This window comes from Papio anubis, chromosome 2 (assembly GCF_008728515.1).
Source record: "Papio anubis isolate 15944 chromosome 2, Panubis1.0, whole genome shotgun sequence".
NCBI lineage: Eukaryota > Metazoa > Chordata > Mammalia > Primates > Cercopithecidae > Papio > Papio anubis.
The window spans coordinates 166,649,152-166,672,237 of record NC_044977.1 but is presented as its reverse complement, the minus strand read 5'-3'; the positions used below and the strand labels follow the sequence as shown (position 1 = coordinate 166,672,237).

The following is a 23,086-nucleotide window of genomic DNA, read 5'->3' as shown; positions in this document are numbered from 1 at the left end:
TTAGTCTGTGTATTTGCCTTTTACTATGACATAATTTTTTCTTGACAAGCAGACATAATGTATTTGGTAACAGTAACTGTGAAAATAGGCCTTTAGTAAAGTGGTGAACAGGTGCTGAGTGGGGCCTATATTTCGGTTTTAGTCTCTTTGTGAGCTTGTGCCCCTGAACTATGAACTTCACAAGTGCTTCTCAGTATTTCCCTCCCTTAGGTTGGGCAGGATGGCTAGACAGGGCTGCAGTTGGGTATTTCCCTTTTCCCACGTGGAAGGCTACAGAAGGCTGGAGCTGGGTATTTTCCTTCTCCCAGATCAGTTAGGCTCTGATAAAACCTCAATAGTTTAGACTCTGGTAAAACAGTTTCCCCTAAGGCAGGCCTTGTTAAGAACAGAATGCTGTAGTATATTTCGAAATGCTTACTTTTCGCCTCCTTCTGCCAGAACCATGAAGGGATTTTTCTCTACTCTTTACTATGAGAACCTGGTTGAACTCCTGGAAATAAAACTCACAAAAGACCCCAATAACTAGGTCCCCCTAGAATTTTCATCTCTCAGCCTTTTTAATTCAAGTCTTTAGCAATTTGTCAATTATACTTAGGTTTTTCTACCCTGGCAGCACTGATTACTGTGCTTGTGGATTTCTGCTCTGGTTAACTGTCATTCTCTGTATTTGTCTATCTGTGTCTCCAATTTTAGAAGCAGCGGTTTGCCCTGTGACCTCACTTTTCTCAATGGATATAAGAAAAGTTGTTGGTTTTTCAGTTTAAGTTTTGTGCTTCTTAGAATGGGATGATGAATTCCAAGCTCTACAGGCCAGAGCAGGGGCTTGCCCCTGCCTTTAAAAATTTTTTCTTCATCATTGTGACACTACCTTAGTGAAGTTAATAGTAAGATACTGATTATTAACATAATTTCTTCTTGTTGTGTATTTCAGATTGCTAAATCAGAAGAAAATTTTCCTTCTTATTTGAAAACATGTATATTCTGATGATCTAAAAATGTAGAACAGTTTTTTGAGAACTCCTAAATTGATTTTTGCTTAGTCTCCAAGAATTGCATTTGCTGGGTAAGAGTCAGTTCAAGTCATAAAACTTGTAAGTTAAATGCATTCAGAGCTCTCTCTCTGTAAAAAAAAATTTAAAAAAAAAATCTTGTGGAGCTCTGACATTGCCTTGTAGAATCACTTTTAAACTGCTCAGTACCTTTGGTCTTAAAGTTATATTAGGTTTTAGTTCACACATATTTTATACAAAAATTTCTAGTAATAGAATGCCATGTATCCTCAGGGAGGGAAAAAATGATTTTCAGGGAAATCCAGAATTTGCCTGCCATTAGAAACTTTGTTTTAAAAATATGATGCTACTCTTAAAATTTCTTTTGTTTAAGACTAAAGAATGCTGGTAAAATTAAAATATTCATAACTTGGTTTGTACTTGGCAGGATGATTTGTGAATGACTTTGTATACCTATTTCAATTCTGTTTTAGTGACTAATTCCTGACTTTCCCACATGTGGCAAGCATTGTGCTAGATATTTCGAAAAGCAAGTTAAATAAGATATAGATTCTTCATCTAGAGGACATGTTTAATAGAATAAGACAGAAAATAAAAGAAATGATGAGAGTACAGGATGCTGTGTGTAATGGAGGTTTGTTTGCACAAGGTATGCAGTAGGCACACAGAAGGGAATGATTAGCACTGTGAATAGAACAGAGTGAGTAACTATTTAAATTACAGCAAATCCTGTAGGCTAAAAGTCAGGAAAACCATTACTTCAAAGTGCATATATTGAGTTCTTACGATTTAATGAATACCAGGTAAAGTTTTAGATAGAGACATACAAAAAAATGAGATACGAACCATGACAACAAGAACTTTAAGGTCTGTTAAAGGAAAACCAACAAAAAAAAGTGAATAGGTAATTATATTATATAAAGTTGTGTGATAAAAATATAACTCAAAAACCATAGGAACATTTCATTTCTTATGAATTACCCAATTTCAGGTATTCTGTTACAGGCAACAGAAAATGAACTCAGACACCTAGATAGAGGGGCAAATTAAGAATCGCATTGGACTTCTCCACAGGAAATACGCAAGCAAGGAAATATTTAAAGTGTTGAGAGAAAGAAAGCACAACCTAGAGTACTGTGCTTTGTGAAATTATCCTTCGAAAGTGAAGAAGAAATAAATACTTTTTTGGATAAATAAAAAATTGAGAAAATTTATTGACAGTAGATCTGGCTTACAAGAACATTAGAAGAAGCGCTTTTGCAGCTTTTTTTTTTTATTTGCAAAGTATTTCACAGAAAATGGTTCATTCAAAATAAGAATGGCAAGATTATATACATGTATATGAACATATTATATATATAAATAAATATATCCTTGTCACTTTATTTTGAATATATATATGTATTATATATGCTTATGTAGAATTGAGATGAATGATAGCAAAGACACAAGGGACAGGAGGAAGAAATAAAGATAATTTGGTTATTATAAGATACTTACACAACCCATGAAGTGGAATAGTTTCATTTGAAAGTTGACTTGGATTAGTTGTAAATATAAATTGCAAACTCCAGGGTAACCACTAAAAGAAATATAACTAATATGCTAAAAAAGAAAAATGGAATCATGAAATTCTAAATTAAAACCACAGAAGAGAGAAAAAAGGGGAAGACAAAACTAAGAACAAAAATAAGGGCAACACATAGAAAACAGTAACAAATATGGTAAATATTAATCCAAATATATCAGTGATCACTTTGAACATCAATGGGCTGAATGCACCCAGTAAGAGACAGAGATTGTCAGAGTGGATCAAAACACAAGTTCAACTATATGTTGTATTTACATGTAAACATACATATAGATTCAAAGCACAGAAATGGAAAAAGATATACCATGCTAATGTCAGAGGCATTCGAACCAGTGCGACTCCATTTTGAGTAAGGGCTAGGAAAATGAGGCTGAGACTTGCTGGGCTACATTCCCAGAAAATTAGGCATTCCTAGCCTCTAGATGTTTATGGATAAGGGAATGAATTAATAATGTTTACTAAAACAGACCCAGACTTGAGAGTGTCCAAATATCCTGATATCTGGAGAACGAAGACATTCCTAATTCTGCTTTAAAGATAATAATATTGATTCTTGCAAAATGTAGTAATTAAGAAAATTAATTCTTTATCATAAACCCTTGTAGCAGAGCACATCTCCCCAAGGTCTATTTTTAACCTGTATATATACAAGCGTTGTACCGAGGGTGGACATGCTCCTCCTCTTACTCTCAGGAATGTCCTACTCTATCTATGGAGTAGCTGTCATTTCAGCACTTTACTTTCTTAATAAATTTGCTTTTACTTTTCACTGTGGACCCGCCTTGAATTCTTTCTTGCACAAGATCCAAGAACCCTCTCTTGGGGTCTGGATGGGTACCCCTTTCCTGTAACACTAGCACTAATCAAAAATAGTAGGGAGAACTATGTTAACTTCAGACAATGCAGACAAGCTTCATGATAGAAGACAATGCAGACAGCAGACCAAGGAAAATTTTCAGAGACAAAGAGGGACATTACGTACTGATAAAGAGATTAATTCTCCAAGGAGATATATAGCAATCATTAATGTATATGTGCCTAATTTAAAAGTTTCAAAATACATGTGGCAAAAACTGACAGAAATGAAAGGAGAAACAGATGAAGAGACTATTATAGTTGGAGACTTCAACACCCCTCTATCAGAAATGTACAGATGATTCAGCAAGCAGAAAATCAGTAAGAACATAGTCAAACTCACCAACACCATTAATCACCTGGATGTAATTGACATCTACAGACTACTTCATCCAACAACAGCAAAATACACATTTATTTTAAGCTCACATGCAATATTCACCAAGATAGACCACATTCTGGGCCATAAAACACACCTAAACAAATTTAAAAGAATACAAATCATGCAATGTCTACTTTCAAACCACAACAGAAATAAACTAGAAATCAAGAACAGAAAGATAACTGGAAAACCTCCAAATAGCAGGAGATTAAACAACATGGTGTAAACAACACATAGATCAGTGGATTAGAGAAGAAATCTCAAGATAAATTTTAAAATGTTTTGAACTAAATGAAAATAAAAACATCAAAATGTGCAGGATATAACAAAAGCAGTATTTAGATGGAAATTTAAAGCATTGAATGCATATAGTAGGAAAAAAAAAGATCTAAATCAATATTCTAAGTTTTACCCTAGGAAACTAGACACAGAACAGCAAATTAAACTCAAAGCAAGCAGAAAACAAGAAAAAGTAGAGGCCAGACGCAGTGGCTCACGCCTGCAATCCCAGCACTTTGGGAGGCCAAGACAGGCAGATCACTTGAGGTAAGGAGTTTGAGACCAGACTGGCCAAGAGAGTAAAACCCCATCTCTACTAAAAATACAAAAAATTAACTGGGTATGGTGGCTCACGCCTGTAATCCCAGCTACTTTGGAGGCTGAGTCAGGAGAATTGCTTGAATCTGGAAGGTGGCAGTTGTAATGAGCCGAGATCACACAGTGCACTACCCTCCAGCCTGGGCGACACAGCAAGACTCCATCTCCCAAAAAAAAAAAAAAAAAAAGACAGAAAGAAGAAAAAGAAAAAGTAGAGATGGTATCAATAATATTTAAATAAATAGGAAAAAAAAACCACCAATATCACAAGCTAATTATTTGAAAAGATTAATAAAATCAATATACCTCTGTGACATTGTGATATAATAAGAAATATATATTTGGTCTCTGCCTCTGGTTCCTGACAGGAAGGTCCTAAGTCCCTTGAAATTTCCTAAACAGGAGCATCTTTTGTTCTAATTAGGTGGATCTTGGTGGGCTCTTACATAGCCTCAGGATAAGGGCTGGTTACCAGGAAAAATGATCATGTGATCAGATGGTAGGAATTTGAAGTCCTACTCACCAATCTCAGAGGAGGAGAGAAGGGTTGAAGGTTGAGCTGTCCAATGCTGGCTAATGGTTTAATTAATCATGCCTACATAATGAAGCCATGACAAAAACACAAAAGCACAGGGTTCAGAGAGTTTCCAGATTGCTAAACACATGGAGTTTCCTGGAGGCTTGTACACTGAGAGGGCATAGAAGCTCCATGCCCCTTTCCTTCCAGACCTTGCCCTACACATCCCTTCATCTGGCTGTTCATCTGAATACTTTGTAACATCCTCTATAATAAATGTGTAAATATAAGTAAAGTGTTTTCCTGAGTTCTATGAGCTACTCTATCAAATTAACTCAAGGAGGGGGTCATGGAAACCTCAGTTTATAGCCAGTTGGTTAGAAGCACAGGTCATAACCTGGGACTTCCAACTGGCATCTGAGATGGGGGCAGTCTTATAGGACTGAGTCCTTACCCTGTGGGATCTGATGCTATCTCGTAGATAGTGTCAGAATCAAGTCACATTATAGGACACCCAATTGGTGTCCTCTAGAGAATTACTTGATGTGTGCCTGGGAAAAAAATGCACACATTTGGTGTCAGAAGTGTTCCACTGAGTAGTGCATGACAGTATGATAAACACTCTTTTTTTCTATGTCTTACAGCCAGGTTAACTATGAAAAGCGACACAAATTATGAGTATCAGAAATGAAAGTGCTCCATGGTAGGTTCTACCAAAGATTTAAGAAAAAAAATTATACCAATTTTAGACTCTCTCTCTCTCAGAAGATAGAAACAGAGGGAATAGTTTCTTATTGTATGGGGCCAGTATTACTCTAATACCACTACCAAAGACATTACAAGAAACGAAAACCACAGACTAATATCTCTCATAAATATAGATATAAAAATTCTCAACAAAATATTAGCAAAAAAAACTAACAAATCTATAAAAATCTTATACATACAACTAAGTGGAATTTATCCCATGTATGAAAGTCTTGTCCAACACTCAAATATAAATTAATGTAATCCATCATATCAACAAGTGTTAGAATAAAATATTTAGAATAAAAGCCACATGATTATACCAATAGATGTTGAAAAAGCATATGAAAATTCCAACACTGATCCATCATAAAAACTCTCATATAAATTGGAAATAAAGGTGAACCTCAACTTGATTAAAAAATATTTACAAAACACCTACAACTAACATCATACTTAACGGTGGGAAACTAGAGGCTTTTCTACTAATCACAGGAACAAGGCGAGGATGTCACCTCTCACTACTGCTTTTTACAATATCATACTGGAAGTTCTAGCAAATGTAACAGACAAGAAAAGAAAATGTATACAGATTTAAAAAGAAGAAATAAAACTAGTCGTTGCTGACAGATAACATCATTATCTATGTAGAAAATCTGAAATAATCACCAGAAAAAAAATCCTGGAACTAACAGGAAATTTATCAAGCTTTCATGATACAAGGTTAATGTACAAAAATCAATTACTTTCCTGTATACAAGCAGTGAACAAGTTAAATTTGAAATTAAAAACATAATGCCATTTACATCAGCATAACCAAAAATGAAATATTTAAGTACGGATCTAGTAAAAATATGTACAAGACCTATGGGAAGAAATACAAAATTCTGATGAAAAAAATTAAAGAACTAAATAAATAGAAAGATATTCATCTTTATGAACATGAAGACTTGGTATTTTCAAGATCTCAGTTCTTGCCAACTTGATTTATAGATTAAAAGTAATTCCAGTCTAAATCCTAGCCAGTTATTTTGTGGATATCAAAAAGCTTATTCTAAAATTTATACAGAGAGGCAATAGATCCAGAATAACCAACACGATATTGAAGAAGTTGGAGAACTAACAATACTCAGACTGAAAACTTGCTGTAAAACTGCAGTAATCAAGACAGCATGGCATTGGTGAAAGAACAAACAAATAGATCAATGGAACAGAATAGAGAGTCCAGCAGTAAACCCACATTAGCATAGTCAACTAATCTTTCACAAAGAAACAAAAGCAGCACAATGAAGAAATTACAGTCTTTTTAGCAAATGGTGCTGGAGCAACTGGACATCGTGAAAACAAAACTGAACACAGAGCTCACATCCTTCACAAAAATTAAGTCAAAATGGATCACAGACTTAAATGCAAAATGCAAAATTATGGAACTCCTACAATAAAACATAGGAAAAAATCTAAAAAACCTTCGGTTTGGCAATCACTTTTTAGATACTATACCAAAGACACAATCCATGAAAGAAGAAACTGATATGCTGGATTTCATTAAAATTAAAATTTTTTGCTTTGCCAAAGATGCTATCAAGAGAAAGAAAAGAAAAGCCACAAGTTGGAAAAAAATATATGCAAACAAGATATGTGGATCTTTATCCCAAAATATACAAAGAACTCTTAATATAGATGTTTCTTGATTTACAATGGGATTACTTCTCAATAAATCCATTATAAGTAAACAAATCATAAGTCAAACAATCTTAAGTCCAGATGGTTACTGACTTAAGATACTATTGGGTTATGTCCCAATAAACCCACTGGAAAGTTGAAATTTTTAAGTCAAACCGCCCTACATTTGGGGACCATCTGTACTCAACAATAAGAAAACAAACAAACTGATTAAAAACTGGGCCGAAGATCTTAATAGATTTCCCATCAAAGAAGATACACAGACGGAAAATAAGCATATGAAAGATGCTCCACATCATATGACATCAGAGGAATGAAAAATAAAAGGACAATGAGATGCCACTGCTGAGTTATTAAAATGGCCAAAATCCGTATTAGTATCAGTATTAGATAACAAAAATGCCAGCTAGCATATGAAACAACAGGCACTTTTCACTATTGCTGGTGGGAATACAAAAACAATCTTGTTCCTTGTTATTTACTCAAAGGAGTTGAAAACTACATTTATATACCACCTGCATGTGGATGTTTATAGCAGCTTTATTAATAACTGCCAAAACTTGAAAGCAACCGATATATCCTCCAGTAGGTGAACATATAAATTAACTGTGGTGCACCTAGACAATGGAATATTGTTTAGCACTAAAAACTGCACTATCAAGCCGTGGAAAGACATAGAGAACATTTAAATGTATATTACTAACTGAAATAAGTAGATCTGAAAAGGCTACATATGATTCCAACTATAAGACGTACTGGAAAAATCAACACTGTGGAGACAAAACTATTGTTAAAAGGTCAGTAGTTGCCAAAGGTTAGAGGAGAGGAAGGGATGAATAGTCAGAACACAGAATTTTTAGAGCAGTGAAACTACTTTGAATGATACTATGGTGAATATATGCCACTACTCACTTCTTCAAATTCATGGAGCGTACAATACCAAGAGTGAATCCTAATGTAAAAACTTTGGACTTTGGGTGAAAATGTTGTGTGTCAATGTAGATTCATCAACTGTAACAAATGTACCAATCTTGTGGGGGAGATGCTGATAACGGGGGAGGCTATGCAAGAGGTATGTGAAACCTCTGTACCTTCTGCTCAATTTTGCTGTAAGCCTAAAACTGTTATTTTTTAAGTGTACTATATTTTTAAAATGCAATGTCAGTTCAACTTGAAATTTTAGGATGTCTTCATAGGTACAAGTTTGACCTAATTGGTTGCCACAAAATCATAGGCAAAACCTAATATTTATTGCATCACAGATAGACATATGGATAAAAAGGAGTGGAGAATTATTTCTTATGATCAGATCTTTTAGTTAGAAAGACTTACACACAAAAATGCCTACACAAGTAAAGCCTAATTTCCATTGACTTCAGTTATTTAGATAATTGTCAAATAATTCATTAGTTACATACACAGTGAGTAAAAACAATTAAAGTAAAACATGATTTATAACTATAAAACTGTGTATGCCACAAATAATATACACTTCCGTGTTACAGTGAAGTATACTGTGCCATACTAAGATTGTTAGAAGATAATTTTCATAATAATGTTTAATGTCCTACATGGCAAAGAGTTTATTTAAGTCATCAATTGATGAGAGTAAGATGATGTTATAACTAGTCCAAAGGAGAACTCAAAGAATGAATATATATGGGAAATCAGGAATACTTGAGTTGACAAATAGATAAAAACTAGTTGCTATCCATGGGGCAATAATTCATTGAACTTATTTGCATACAAGTTATTTGCATTTGTATGAACAAGCAAAATTTGCATCATCATCAATTTTCTATATTTGCAGACACTCAGTAATGACTTCTGCTAATTTCAAAGACTTTCACATTTTTTTCTGACAGTAAACAATTTTGCTCTATTTTGTTAAAGAGACTAAACAGTATCTCCTAGACTTTGTACGAAAATAAGATGTCCCTATCTGTTCATTCCCATTTTTCCCCAGCCGACCAAACTTTATTCTTTTTATAAGCATAATTTCAGAAACTATAAGAAAAATTATCCTTACCCAACATCTGCAAGAACTCTTCCACCAGCTGACTGATGTGTGAATTTCTTACATAGGGAATGTCAAAGACTAAAACAAAGACTACCCAAGGAGAAAGAAAAAAAACCCCTCAGTTTATTAACTTGCCAGACAAGAGAACATACACAAATGTCAAACTTCACTAAGTAGATCACCTAGGAGTGGGAGGTACTCAAGGGCTTCAAGAAAGGTAGATTGGAAAACCTAGCATGAGATAAATCCTCAGGTCTGCACATAATTGGTTGAAACAAATCCCATCATCCATTGGTCAAAAACAGTTTTCCATTAAGTCCAATAAGAGTCCGGTATACTGGAGTCATTCAAACTTCATGATTCTTAGCTGCTTAGAAAAGTTAGTGTTTAGCTTTGATATCTCCTGAGCAGATGTTGAAATAAATGGAAAATTTTCATTCTCGCAGTATAGCCTCTTAGGTCAGAAGACAGAAAAATATGGCTGTGGGCCAAGTCTAAAACCCTTTTTAGTATGGCCTGTGATCTAAGAATGGTTTTTACATTTCTAAACGGCTGTAAAAAAAAAATCAATAAAAGAAAAAATCTGCCACAGAGACCATATGTGGGTTACAAAGCCTAAAATATTTACCATCTGGCTTTTTACAGAAGAAATTTGCTGACCTCTGTCTTAGATCACAATGTGAGATAAGGTTTCTGTTCCAGATATCCCTAAATATACAAAATGGAATGAATTTTATAGTAAGATACTAACATAACAGCCTTTTCTAAATTATAAAGGATAGAAGATGTAAGTTACAGGGAAGCACTAATTTCCTAGAAGGAAAGTGAATTTTTTAAAAACTCATAGAAGGGATATCAAACATGGAAAGTGGAGTTAGCCAGGCAAACATCACAACTGGCCTAGTGGGCAAGGATTAGAAAAAGAAAGAGGACTAACAGGAAATTAATGAAGGTGAGTTAACTCATTATGCAAGTAACATCTTGTGTAACATCTCTCTAACAACTAACCACAGCGCATGCTCATTTGTAGACAGAAGAGGAAAATCACAGTAAGAATAAAAGCCAACTCACCCTAAAAAGTACTAGCCTGTATTAAACTTAAAAATACAGACTAAGAGTGTAAATTTAAGGATAAATTGAAAAGTTTTTGTAGAAGCAGGTGCCCCATCTACTACAAAGTCGAGGTTTAGGAGAGGGGTAATTAGGTAGACCTTTTGAATCAAAGTATTATGAATCATCGCGGTCCCATGTTAGGAAAGCCATGTTTTGGGGTGTTGCTGTTTGGGTGGCCATACTTCAGCTTTTCAGTTAGGCAAGCACTGGGCAGGCTGGAGGTAGAATGGCTACACTATCACTCAATGGCCCTTCTGGGATCATTGCCTCCAATCAGGTCTGCATGCTATTAGCATACAAAATGGCTAAGATAGGGTGTGTCAACAGTGAAGAAAAAGTATGGTTTCTCCTGCAGACCTGCGCATCTAGTCTCTTATTCCTTATCCTAAGGGCTTTTTCTGCCTCAGCTTATCTCTTTCATTTCTTCTACAACTATTTTCATTACAGTTTTCATCTACCCATCACTAAACCAGTATAACATCCCCATGACAGGCTCTCATGTTTCTTTCACACAGAATAGTCTTCCTTATTATCATTCTTTTCATAATTGTTACAGAATTTGCTGTGGTTCCTAAGAAATATACAACTCTGAGGACAGGAAGAGAGATGAACAAAAATGCTTCAGCTCGCTCGCTCTCTCTCTCTCTTTTCTCTCTCTCCCTCACCACCTCCCCCTCCCACCCCGCCCTTTCTCTCCCTTTCTTGGTCCAAAGAAAGGACTGAAGAGTTATTTTTAAAATAATATAACTGTACTCCAAACCAAGAAAAGGTGTTATTAAGAGATCAAAAATGTTAAAGTAGAAGATATGAGAAGATGGGAATTCTTACACCTCTTGACAGAGATGGAATTTCTGATGGTCAATCTAATAAAATGGGTCAGAATTTGAAATATGTATATCCTTTGATCTAGAAGTTTTAGGAATTTGTCCCTAAAGACACAATAAGAGAAGTGCTTGAAAGTATAAGAATAAGGATGTTTACTGCCATAATGTGTATACTACTGAAATAAGGGAGAAAACCTACAAAAATTGATGACATAAATCATGGTACTTTCATATAAAAAACATGCTGAAATCATTAAACTGACAAGGCTTATATTTATGTTTGATGTAGAAAGGACAGCCACAATGCCTATGTTGTTCAATCAAAAAGCAGGTTTAGCCAGCATGTGTAGTGTATACTAATAATTCGCCACAATCAGAAGAAATGGATTTTCACATTCTATTTCTTAGATCGCATTATGATGTGAACTTCTTACAGTGATCATGTATTACTTTTGTAATAAATTTTAAAAAATAATTGTACCATTATTCACAGTCCTCTGCAACCCAACACAAGCTGATCCCATTGCTGCTATTTTTCCTTCCACTTCTCCCTCACTCCAAATTGGTTTAGCACTGCGCAACTATGCTTTTCAATGTCCTATCTTTTACAGTTTTTTTCTCAGGGTTTTTCCTGTCTGAAATGCTCTCTGCCCCAGCCTTGCCCTTTTCCCTTCTGTTCATCTTTCAAGACCTATCTCCAGAAGTCTCCTTGATCAGTCCATCTAGAGTCAATCATCCAAGTCTTTCAACCCCTATGGTACTTTCAGTCTGGACTAAGGCTTCTTAATTTGAGGTCCGTATCTCCCATGGATGGGTTTTCCTAAGTTCATGAATGCAGAGAAATAGTAAAGAAATATTAGTATACATATATGTCCATTTCTTTAGACAGAGTCCACAGCTTTGAGCAGATTTTCAAAAGAGCACCAACATAGCCATTTGTCTAAATACCTTTAATTTACCAATGTCTCATGTTCAGCTTTATGATATTACTTCTACTATTTTCTTAAAATGTCACTTAAATCCTATTACTTACTTTTAAACATATCTGTTTCGTCTCTCCAAACACTAAGAAAATTGAGAATAAGAACCAAGGTATACACTTTTTTCAATCCCTGATCAAAACTTCCACAGTTCAAAGAACACAGGTGGAATTTTTAAAATGTATGTTGATTTGATGAGAATTTGTACCCACAAGAAAATGTGTAGTCAATCATGCAAATTAATAGACCCAAAGCTTGAAAGAAAAATAATCTGTAGGGGAAAGAACCAAAATAGATACCTTGTCCTCAGTTCTAAGACAGCAGTTCTTCAAGGTCTTGCTGACCCTTGATAATCAGATGACTTACCATCAGGACAAAGGAAAACACAAAAATACCTGAACAGGGCTGGGCGCAGTGGCTCACGCCTGTAATCTCAGCACTTTGGGAGGCCGAGGCAGGCAAACCACCTGAGGTCGGGAGTTTGAGACCAGCCTGACCAACATGGAGAAACCCCATCCCTACTAAAAATACAAAATTAGCCGGGTGTGGTGGCACATGCCTGTAATCCTAGCTACTCGGGAGGCTGAGGCAGGAGAATCACTTGAACTCAGGAGGCGGAGGTGGCGGTGAGCCGAGATCGTGCCATAGTACTCTAGCCTGGGCAACAAGAGTGAAACTCTGTCTCAAAAAAAAGAAAAAACAAAAAATACCTCAACAGGATCTGGCAGATAAGAGAAACCTTCCCACATGATGGTATATAAGTTAACAGAACATTGAAGTTTCCTGCAGGTAATATTCCAAAAGAAAATTATAAACAGGTCAGTGCAGGTATAAATGAAAGAAAAACATGTATGGATATTTAACATGGATATTTTTAGAATACAAAATTTTTCTTAAAAGATTGGGCACACAATTAAGGATCCCCTATCATAAAGTAGAGATGTACTTGTTTGACACAATTTCACTAATGAGAAGAAACTTATTCCATCTTGAATAATCAGAGAGCAGAATTTTGTATTCCCTATTAAATGTTCTGAGTTTTGGAACATTGGGAAAATCACTTAGCAATTCTGGATTTCATTTCTCATAAAATGAGAGAGGCTAACATAATAGAAGAGAGTCTGAGAAGTAGACTCATACTTGTGTCAGGAGATAGATCCATTCTTTTCAAACCGAATTTTTAGGATATATAGGGAGGAAAGCACAAAATTATAAGTTAAAAATGGTCACATGTAGTTGAAGCAGAAAATGTACTAAATATATAAGAGAAACAAAGCTTTTTAATTAAAATCAGTATAACATGGAGGAAATAAAGGAAGAGATTCTTTATGGAATTCTTCTATGAAATCAAATAATCTTTTTCAAGGAGCCACCTTGATGGAAAAGGTTTATGACACAAAGGTGCCTAGTGAAATAGCCTCAGTTTTCTGGAACTAGACAGGTACCTAAACCATTCTAGATATTATTAGCAAAAATGTGTGACACAATTCAAAGAAGAATGGAGTCTGGAGGGAGAAAAAATGAGTGAGATGAAATAAGGCATGGGTGGCAGGAGGGGAGCCTACAGATCAATGTTAGCTGGTAAGAGGATTCCAGAGTCAGGGTGACAGAACACTTTTAAGATCAAAATTGGCTCACATTTACTCTTAAGTTTTTGCTATGTGGTGCTGTGCTGCAAATTCATTGCCACTCAACTGTTTTTTTAAATCAAGATTTAGTATTCCTACATATACCTTGTATGAGTTACATTACGGGTAGATGAATGAAGGAAACCCTATTTTTTGATCTTCATGGAGGTGGGAAGAAAACAGCTGAAGATGGTAAGAGTCGAAAGAGACTTAAAATTCAGTGGAAGCAGGAAATCGGAGAGGCAGGTGACCAATGCAACATTAGCCCCTAGGAATGTACACATATCATGAGAAAGGCTTTGAAATTCTGACAGGTCATGGGAATGAGGGTATTAGGCCAATTTTATTTAATTCATGCAGACAAGGAAGCTCAGCCAAGCAGAAATGTTGGTTCAATGAACACAGGTATACTATGGATAAAGATTCTAAATCTTATGACCTCAAATATGACCTTGTTTATTGGTTTTAGGTTCCATTCCCAGATTTCACGATTTAAGTATTTACCCTCCTCTGACATTAGAGAGGTTTTGACAAGTATTGGACTTGGAAATATCAAATGATACATTCAAGCCTAACATTCTACATCTCTGCAAAACATGGTGCAGCTACTGAGAAAAACTAATCCTCCACTTCATAAAGCAGTTGCAGATAAAAGACATGATAATTGTAAAAAAAATCAATTTTCTGTAAGAATATGTCTACATGATACCAAATTAGAAGCTGAAATTTGTTCTTCTAGAGAAAATTCATAGCACAATTTGCTGCATGTTTACTACACCTTATATGGGGCTTAACTCAAAACTCTCATGAAGAAATTTTGCCTCATGAGTATTACCATGACATGGATTTGTAAGTTGAAAAACCAGTCCCTTAGATGCAATTCCATGGGCACTTTCTGAAATTATCAATATCCAGTATCTTTAAACCATTCATCAGCATTAGTGTCAGGTTGCTAATTTGTCCAGTCAGACATATCAATCACATATAGCAATGATGACAGCAGCTGCAAATCAGAGAAAGCCAAATTACCTGCCAAGGCCTCCCACACTCAGAAAAACATTTAACAAAGACAGCTGATTAGCTCATTCTCACATAGTCATTTACTCAGGCTTGCAGAGTTCATTCAAAAGTAATTTCCACTACTTTAGTAAGCAATCTATATAACTTGCTAATGAGAATGTGTCAGAATATGTCTTTACAGAGTCATTATGTGAAATGTCATAGATATGTGATGAGATCTTCAAAATATACATGGGTCTATCTCAAAAAAAAATTCACGCAGGCTGCCTAGTGAAGAATCTTTTAGAAATTTGTCATAATTCTATCACAGTTTAGATGTGATTATCCAGAAGTAAAAAACCTATATTTATTCTAGCAAATTAATCAGAATTATATGTTATTCTAGCAAAATTATTTGATAACAAGACTATTCTAAGTATCATTTTAATAAAATACTGAGTTAAGATACTTAAATACACTTGCTTCATTTTCCCCATCTTTGTGCACCTGTGCTGGGTTGTGCATGCTTGTATTGACATGTTCACCATTTATTTACCTTCATTCTATGGATCAAATAAAACTAAGAGGGAAACTACCAAATCATTTTCAGAGAGTTGGCATAGTGAAGAGCCGGGGCAGATATTAAAAACGAGAATAACTGTCTTACAATGGCAAAAAATACAAAAAGAAAACATGCAGGTAGGTATATTCAATTTTAGCATGGGAAGCAAAGTCAGGAAGCACAAAGCCCTTTGTGAACACTGTTATGATGGTGAAATCTAACTGAAACAAGGACGAGAGACATCACTATTCATAATATGAAAGGATTCACCTGTCTGTAATTAACTCCATTTAGGCTCCAATTAACAGAAGCTGCTAGGAATTTTAGCCAACGGTATGGCTATCCGGGATATAGTAGGTACCCAAAGATTTATTAGTGGCCAGATTTATGAGTAAATTACCTTCAAGAATATGAGTAATGTTCAGCCCCGTAACACCCCCTACCGACTTCATCTTTTGCATAGAGAAGATGTGACTTTCATTTTCCTAGGAAATGCAACCTAGAAATTCTGTTCCACCTGACACTGCTAGTGATAACTCTTCTAACTCTGGGACATTTGCCCAATACTAAAACTGTTCTCTGTCGCAACTCCTACCGAACACGTAATATACACACACAAAAAAATTATCATATTGTCATATTTGGGTAAACATTATAATACAGTACCCACATATGTGATGGCACATTCCCTGATTGGAATTAAACACTTGCTAAAGAATTGCAGGTGTCTTTTAAATAATCAAGTTAGTCCCAAATGCAGGAAGAAAGAAAACAAATAATGCAGCAATCAATACAGCATCAGCATCATTAACTCTAATCTCCAGAGTCTACTCTTTTTAGATGGGAGAGGAAAATAAGAAAATCTCAAAGCTATACTATTATGACAGTCAATTACATTTTGATAGAACAGTTTCATGCTTCCATCTGTAATTAAAGTCAGCAGTCTTATAAATTAAATTCCTACGAAGGGAAAATTGTATAGGAGCAGAGGGAGCACTTAGTTGTTCCTAAGATAAAAGCTGGGAAATAAATTGTGTATAAAACAAACTATCTCTTAACAGCACAAGTTATTAACCTACATACTGGGTATATTGTGATCAGGACATACATATACCATCACCTGCATGCTAGGAACTATTTTTTTTTTAATTGGAAGACTGCATGATGGTTCACTTTCATTAATTTCAGTTCAACCATAGCTCCAAATAATATATCTCAATGATGAAAAAGCTTAAATGTTTTATAATAATCCATTAAAAAGCCTAAAACTGCTGACAAATGTAAAATAACATTCCCCACATGATTCAATTTAAATTTGCTCCTCCTCCTATGAGCAGAGTGACTTCCCTGCTTTGATTTGAGGCATAATTTGCTGTGGCCAATGGTATGTTGGCAGACATGATGCATATGGAGGACGGCAACCTGCTGGCACAGGCAGTCTTGCTCTCATTTGGGTCTGTCTTAACCATGAGGGGATAACACCCCGGCTGGTCCACTGGTCCCTGAAGATGAGCTACAGACACAAGCTGACTACAGATACATGAAGTGAGCCCAACTAAAACCAGTATAACCATCCTATCGAGCATAGCCTCAATTAGCCAACCATTAGCCACTGATCTGCAGATGCATGAGAAATAAATGATTATTATTGTATTATGATAATGTATTTTTATGGGAGTAGTAGACTGATACAGCTATCAAATAAAGCCAAAAATTCCTTAATTCAGAATCCAATGTCTTTCATGTTCTTCTCCATGATGCTTTTACATAATTATCTAGTCATTCATTCAACCAACAAAATATATATACTATATGTCAGTTACAATTCAGGGCCTTGGCCAGGTGCGGTGGCTCACACTTGTAATCCCAGCACTTTGGGAGGCCGAGGCGGGCAGATCACAAGGTCGGGAGATTGAGACCATGGTGAAACCCAGTCTCTACTAAACATACAAAAAAATTAGCTGGGCGCAGTGGCAGGCGCCTGTAGTCCCAGCTACTCAGGAGGCTGAGGCAGGAGAATGGCATGAACCCGGGAGGCGGAGCTTGCAGATTGCGCCACTGCACTCCAGCCCGGGGGACAGAGCGAGACTCCGTCTCCAAAAAAAAAAAAACCATTCAGGCACTAGGCATAGAGTGGTTAACAAAAATTCACACTATTATGGAGCTTACATTCTAAGAAAACAGAAAATGAAAGAAAGAAATGTATAACACGGCAGGTAGTGATTGTTTCAATGAAAAGCAGTGATAAGTAAAAGTAGAGAGAGGAACGGCAATAGTAGTGTGGTCAGGGAATATTTCTTTGATGAGGTAACATTTGAACATCTGAATTAAAGGAAAGAGAAAGCTATGAGTATATCTTAGGGAAAAAAATTCCAACTGTCAAAGGAAATAGGAAATGCAAAAAACTTTAGGGAGAACATACTAAATGCATTTCAACAACAGCATGGAAGCTAGTATTTTAAACATAATAAGAAAGGAACAGGATAGGAGGATACAGTGTTGGGAATGGCAGGAAGCTAGACCATATAGACCTTGAGGCCCTTCTTTAGCTTTTACTCTAAGAGAATGAAAACATCTAACTCACTGATAGCTACCTACCTAATTATCTATCTACCTACCTCTCTGTCCATCCATCTACTTATCTGTCCATCTATCTAACCACCTACTTATTAATCTCATGTATCTATTGTCTGTCATCTATATATCTTTATTTATTTATCCATTTACCTATTACAGTCTGCCATCTGTTGTAAACATCAGTCTCTGCTATAGCATTCCTACCAGATTCTGAGACTCTTGGTGGGAAGGGCTGTGTCTTACTCATGTCTTTATTCCACCCAATGCCTAATACATTGTAAGCTATTGACAAATAGTCATCAAAAAATAGAGGAATTCATGCACAAACATAAGTAGTACAATAATCTTTTTCCTAATATTTTAATATCCTAATACAGTAAGTATTCCCTTAGTATCATGATTCTTGGGATCAAAGACTATGTACTATGTGACACTGAATAGAAGCAGAAGATTAGGAGAACTTCAGTAAATGCTATTGTTAACCTGAGGCTGTACTTAGGAAATTCATGTATAACATGTGGATAATTCAGATGTTTATATTCCTACCGTCTTCTACATTTCCTATAACCTTAGAACCTAGAAATTTTTGACTTAACAGCAATATTGGTAAGTGTTCTGGAGAACAATTTCTTTTGATTATACGGCTGAACAATATAAATAATAAGCCTAATGTGGGAATATACCTACATGGTAGCTACCTGCATTTCCAACCAGTTAGCCCTATTTTCAGTCCATGCTGAAAAACACTCTTAAAAATCCATGCAGAAATTTGAGCTAGATGAGAGAAAATGCCAAAAATAAATTGTGTGGCCCAGAAGAAATCAATATAGCTTTATTTACTTTGCAGGAGGCAACTTTCAGACACAGTACAGTTACATGATGTGTACAGAGTTTTTCCGAGCTTTATGGACTTCTTTATGGAAAGCCAATATATGAGCTATCCAGATAGCCAAAAGTTATTGAGACCTTCCAAAGACCCAAAGATGCCCTCACTATTGTCTCACAAACAAAATCTATGTAAATTAGTTTGTTTCAAGCAGTAGAGGGGAAACAGAAGCAAACTTTTAGAATCCCACCCTACAATTTTGCAATATTGATAGCTGTTCTTTAAGAACAATTTCTTCCGTGAACCAGATGACTCAAATATACTGGGACTCCACAGCATAAGGTGCAAACAGATTTTCTGTGAATTTGTTTTGTTTCCCTGCAGAAATTGCCCTAAAAACGCAAATGCCCTTCAAAATGTATTTTGGGTAGCAAAATAGTATTTGCCATGAATTCTGAAAGGAATGATCAGGCTTTTTGATAACAGATATTTGGGTCTACATGCAGAGGCTCTTCTACTTTATCCCAAGCCTGATTCAAAATCCAGGCTATACAGGCGATAAGAGTATTTTTTTTTAAGACTTTCGACTTTGAAATGAGGTTATTTCATGCTTTTAAATCACAAAGAGAGAGCTTTGTAAGCAGTTCCTTCACAGCAGCCTCTACTAGATCTTCAGAGATTGAATTCTTTCCTAGCTGGAGCAATGTCTCTGGAACAATAGTAGGAGTTGATTTTTCTCCTCAGTCAATTCTCTCTGTTAACAATTAGGATGTAGTGAGCTGCATTTGATCAGGTTGAAATGGCAGGTCAAAATCTATACTGACTAGATTTCATTGGATTTCCCAAGATGTTGCTCTTGCTATGCCCTTCAATTGTGTGTGTAGGGTCACTGAGGTTTCTTCATCAGACCATTGTATTTCGAGTCTAAGTTGATTGTTTTTCTGGCTGAAGTGTACTCACCTTAGAAGAGGAAAAGACTATCTCTGCGTATTTGATTACTTCCATGTTTACATTTTTTCACCACAGCTTCCCTGGACTATAAATTATTACTGCAACAATCCACAATATCATTACCATTAGCATGCATGTGGGCCTCTGTGTTCTATTCGCATACGACTCACAAAGCCATATGCAAATGAGAAGTGTCATTAAGGTACCAGTGTCAAACTGTGTACCTTCGTTTCAACTAAATGAGGTTTTGTCTTTTCATTTGTAATTAGTCTTTCCTGTGTGTTTCTAAGCCCATCATGTGTGCCTCTTGTTTTGCTTTTCTTTCCAAATCCCCTCCTGCTTTCTCCTTACAGAATATAAATTATTCTTTAAAGATTGGTTCTGATGGCAGCAGCGGCCCATCTAGAATAGCCACTGCCAAGGCGGCAGCTGCAGCGTGCAGGCACTGCTGGCCTCCCACTCCATGGAGCAGGCAGGACCCCCATGCCCCTCTGCCCTTCCTGGGTGCCCTGGGTGCCGCTGAGGCCACCCTGGCATGCCTCTAGACCCAGCTGTCTCTGTGCTCTTGGGGGCCTGGGAAGGCCCGCCTGCCCCCTGCAGGCTCAGAAGTGCCTCCTCCCACTGTCTGGCTTCTCCTCACTGTCAGCACCCACTCAGATCTCAGAGGTATGGCCAGGGCTGCACACTCCATGGAGCCGCAGGAGCCAGGGACAAGCAGGAACCACCTTTTCCAAGTTGGTAGGGCAGGAGTTCCCCTGGTGCAGCTTCAGCCACCCAAGCACTGTTGCGGACCAGGCATCCCTGTGCTCTTGGGGGCCCGAGAAGGCACCCTACTCCCTGCAGGCTCAGAAGTGCCTGTCCCCACTCCCTGACCTCTCCCTGCTCCCAGCACCCACTCCCCGCTCCCATCAATGAGCAAGGCTGAGCCCAAGCCCAGGTGCTGGTGCTGCGCAGCTGGATGGTCACACGCTTGGGGCTGCACTGACAGCCAGGTCCCTGCCACCTTAGCCCCTTCTGGACTTTGGGTGACAGGAGCATGGAAGGGAAGCCAAAGTGGGGCTGAGGGCAGCTCAGCATTGGCCTGCAGGCACCCCTTGGCACCAATGGCCTGGGTGCCATGAAGGAGGGGCAGACAGGCTCCTGGACAGAAGGGGGCAGGTCCTTGGTGAAGCCCCACCTTGAGGCCATGGAAGGCCAGGAGGGCTTGAGGTGGCCAGGCTAACAGTCCCGCAGACTGGAGAGGGAACTGGCTGTGCTTTTTCCTGGGCCCACCCATGGCTGCCCACGGACCAATAAGCATGCACTTCCTGCTCTGAAGACCATAAAAACCCTAGACTCAGCCAGAACAGAGCAGATGTCTAGAAAAGCAGCTGCAGAGAAGGGTTACCCTCTCTGGTGACAGCTGAACACTTCTCAGGATGACCCGCCTGCCGAGAGGAGCCACAGCTCCAGGACCTCCTCTTTGCTGAGAGCTGAGCACTGGACAGGATGACCTGTCTATAGAAAGAAGCTACCCACTACAGGTCTCCTCTGAGCTGTTCTAACAGTCAATAAAGCTCCTCTTCATCTTGCTCACATTCCATTTGTCTGCCCACCTCATTCTTCCTGGACATAGGACAAGAATTCAGGCAATGGTGCCACTGGCCACAGAAGTTTTCAGCCAGAAAAGCAACACCCCAAAGATCTTGTAACAGTTCTATGTCTTAAACACCTTTGCATCTTTTCTCTAAACTTAGTTCAATGCCTGGCAAACAATCACCATTAATAAACCAAAAAACCTAAAAAAAAAAATGAAGAATAAATGAATGAATAAATGATGGCATCATACATCTTTAGTCACATTGCATAGCCAAAGCTATTTTATCAATGCCAGCTGTCCTTGATGACTGAAGAAAAAGTACCTTTCTCTTTTTCATCTTTTTCTCTCAGATTGCCCAGCTGAACTTTTTAACACTTCTGGGCTAACCAGAGCTTCTGTTTCTTTTCTGATCCTAATAATTAAAATCAGTTACTCTCACTCTTGAGGATGCATCAGAATCAACTGGAGGGCTTGTTAAAATACATATAGCTGGGCCCCACTCCCAATTTCTTATTCAGCAAGTTTGATTTGGGAGCTAAGACTCTCCATTTCTAATAAGCTCCCCAATGATCCCATGCTGCTGGTCCAAGGACTGCACTTTGAGAACCACTGGATTAGTCAATCACCTAGGGAAATTCTGTGCCCAGTTTGCTCCCTTGGTTGTTAATAATTAGTGCTCAAGGAGTCCAAAAAAGAGAAATGGAGCCAGTTACAACATTTTTTGTCTTTCTAGTTGCAAAGTTCGAAATCATCATTGACTACAAATGGAAAGTCTGAGTGAAGACATGAATCAAACTATATTCCTTTTGGCCAAGTCCCAAACAAAAGGGATCGTTAATAAAGAGAAGGGAAATTGGAAAGGCTGTATCCTGGTATGCTAAGGTTGCCCAAAATTTCTCAATAAACAAGAAGGCACACCTCTCCATCTTGCTGCTTCCTAAACCACCTTGATTGAATTACATGCTCTAAACCTGTAATGAGTTTAAATGCTAATTCTGCAGAGGTCCAAAGAATATCATGTTTGGACCTTACTTTCTCTTTGCCTAGTGGAAATCTCTACTCTCCAGTTATTAAAAATGGTAAAGTCAAATCATCTTCTTAAAGTAGTTTGGAAACCAGATGCATTGATATCCAATTATCAATATATTTATTTTTAAAAGTTAAATTTATAAGTAAATATAGAATAAACGACAAAAATGATTCACTCATTAAAACACTGCAGGTTTGGGACGGGCACGATGGGTCACGCTTGTAATCCCAGCAATTTGGGAGGCTGAGGCGGGCAGATCTGAGGTCAGGAGTTCGAGACCAGCCTGACCAACATGGTGAAACTCCGTCTCTCCTAAAAATACAAAAATTAGCCAGGCATGGTAGTGGGCACCTGTAATCCCAGCTACTCAGGAGGCTGAGACAGGAGAATCGCTTGAACCCAGGAGGCAGAGGTTGCAGTGAGCCGAGATCATGCCATTGTACTCCAGCCTCGGTGACAGAGCAAGACTCCGTTTCAAAAAAAAAAAAAAAAGACATTCCAGGATTTAAAGTAGTATCTAGATAATACTTCCTTATATGGAAGTTATAAATTCATGGTAAAATAGCAATGAAGGGATGGGAAACAAATCTTACAAAATATTAAGATTGGCTGTCA

The 23,086-nt window shown here is 37.2% G+C and overlaps 1 long non-coding RNA gene across 2 annotated transcripts in view; it reads right to left on the bottom strand.

Annotated features, from left to right (window-relative positions):
* LOC110742654 overlaps positions 1-22,767 on the bottom strand; it is a 36,118-nt gene extending 13,351 nt beyond the window's left edge. For both annotated transcript variants that reach the window (XR_002520569.2, XR_002520568.2), the window contains exon 1: positions 19,872-22,767. This is a non-coding gene — a long non-coding RNA (uncharacterized LOC110742654). The remainder of the gene's footprint in view (positions 1-19,871) is intronic.
* Positions 22,768-23,086: the final 319 nt, after the last annotated feature.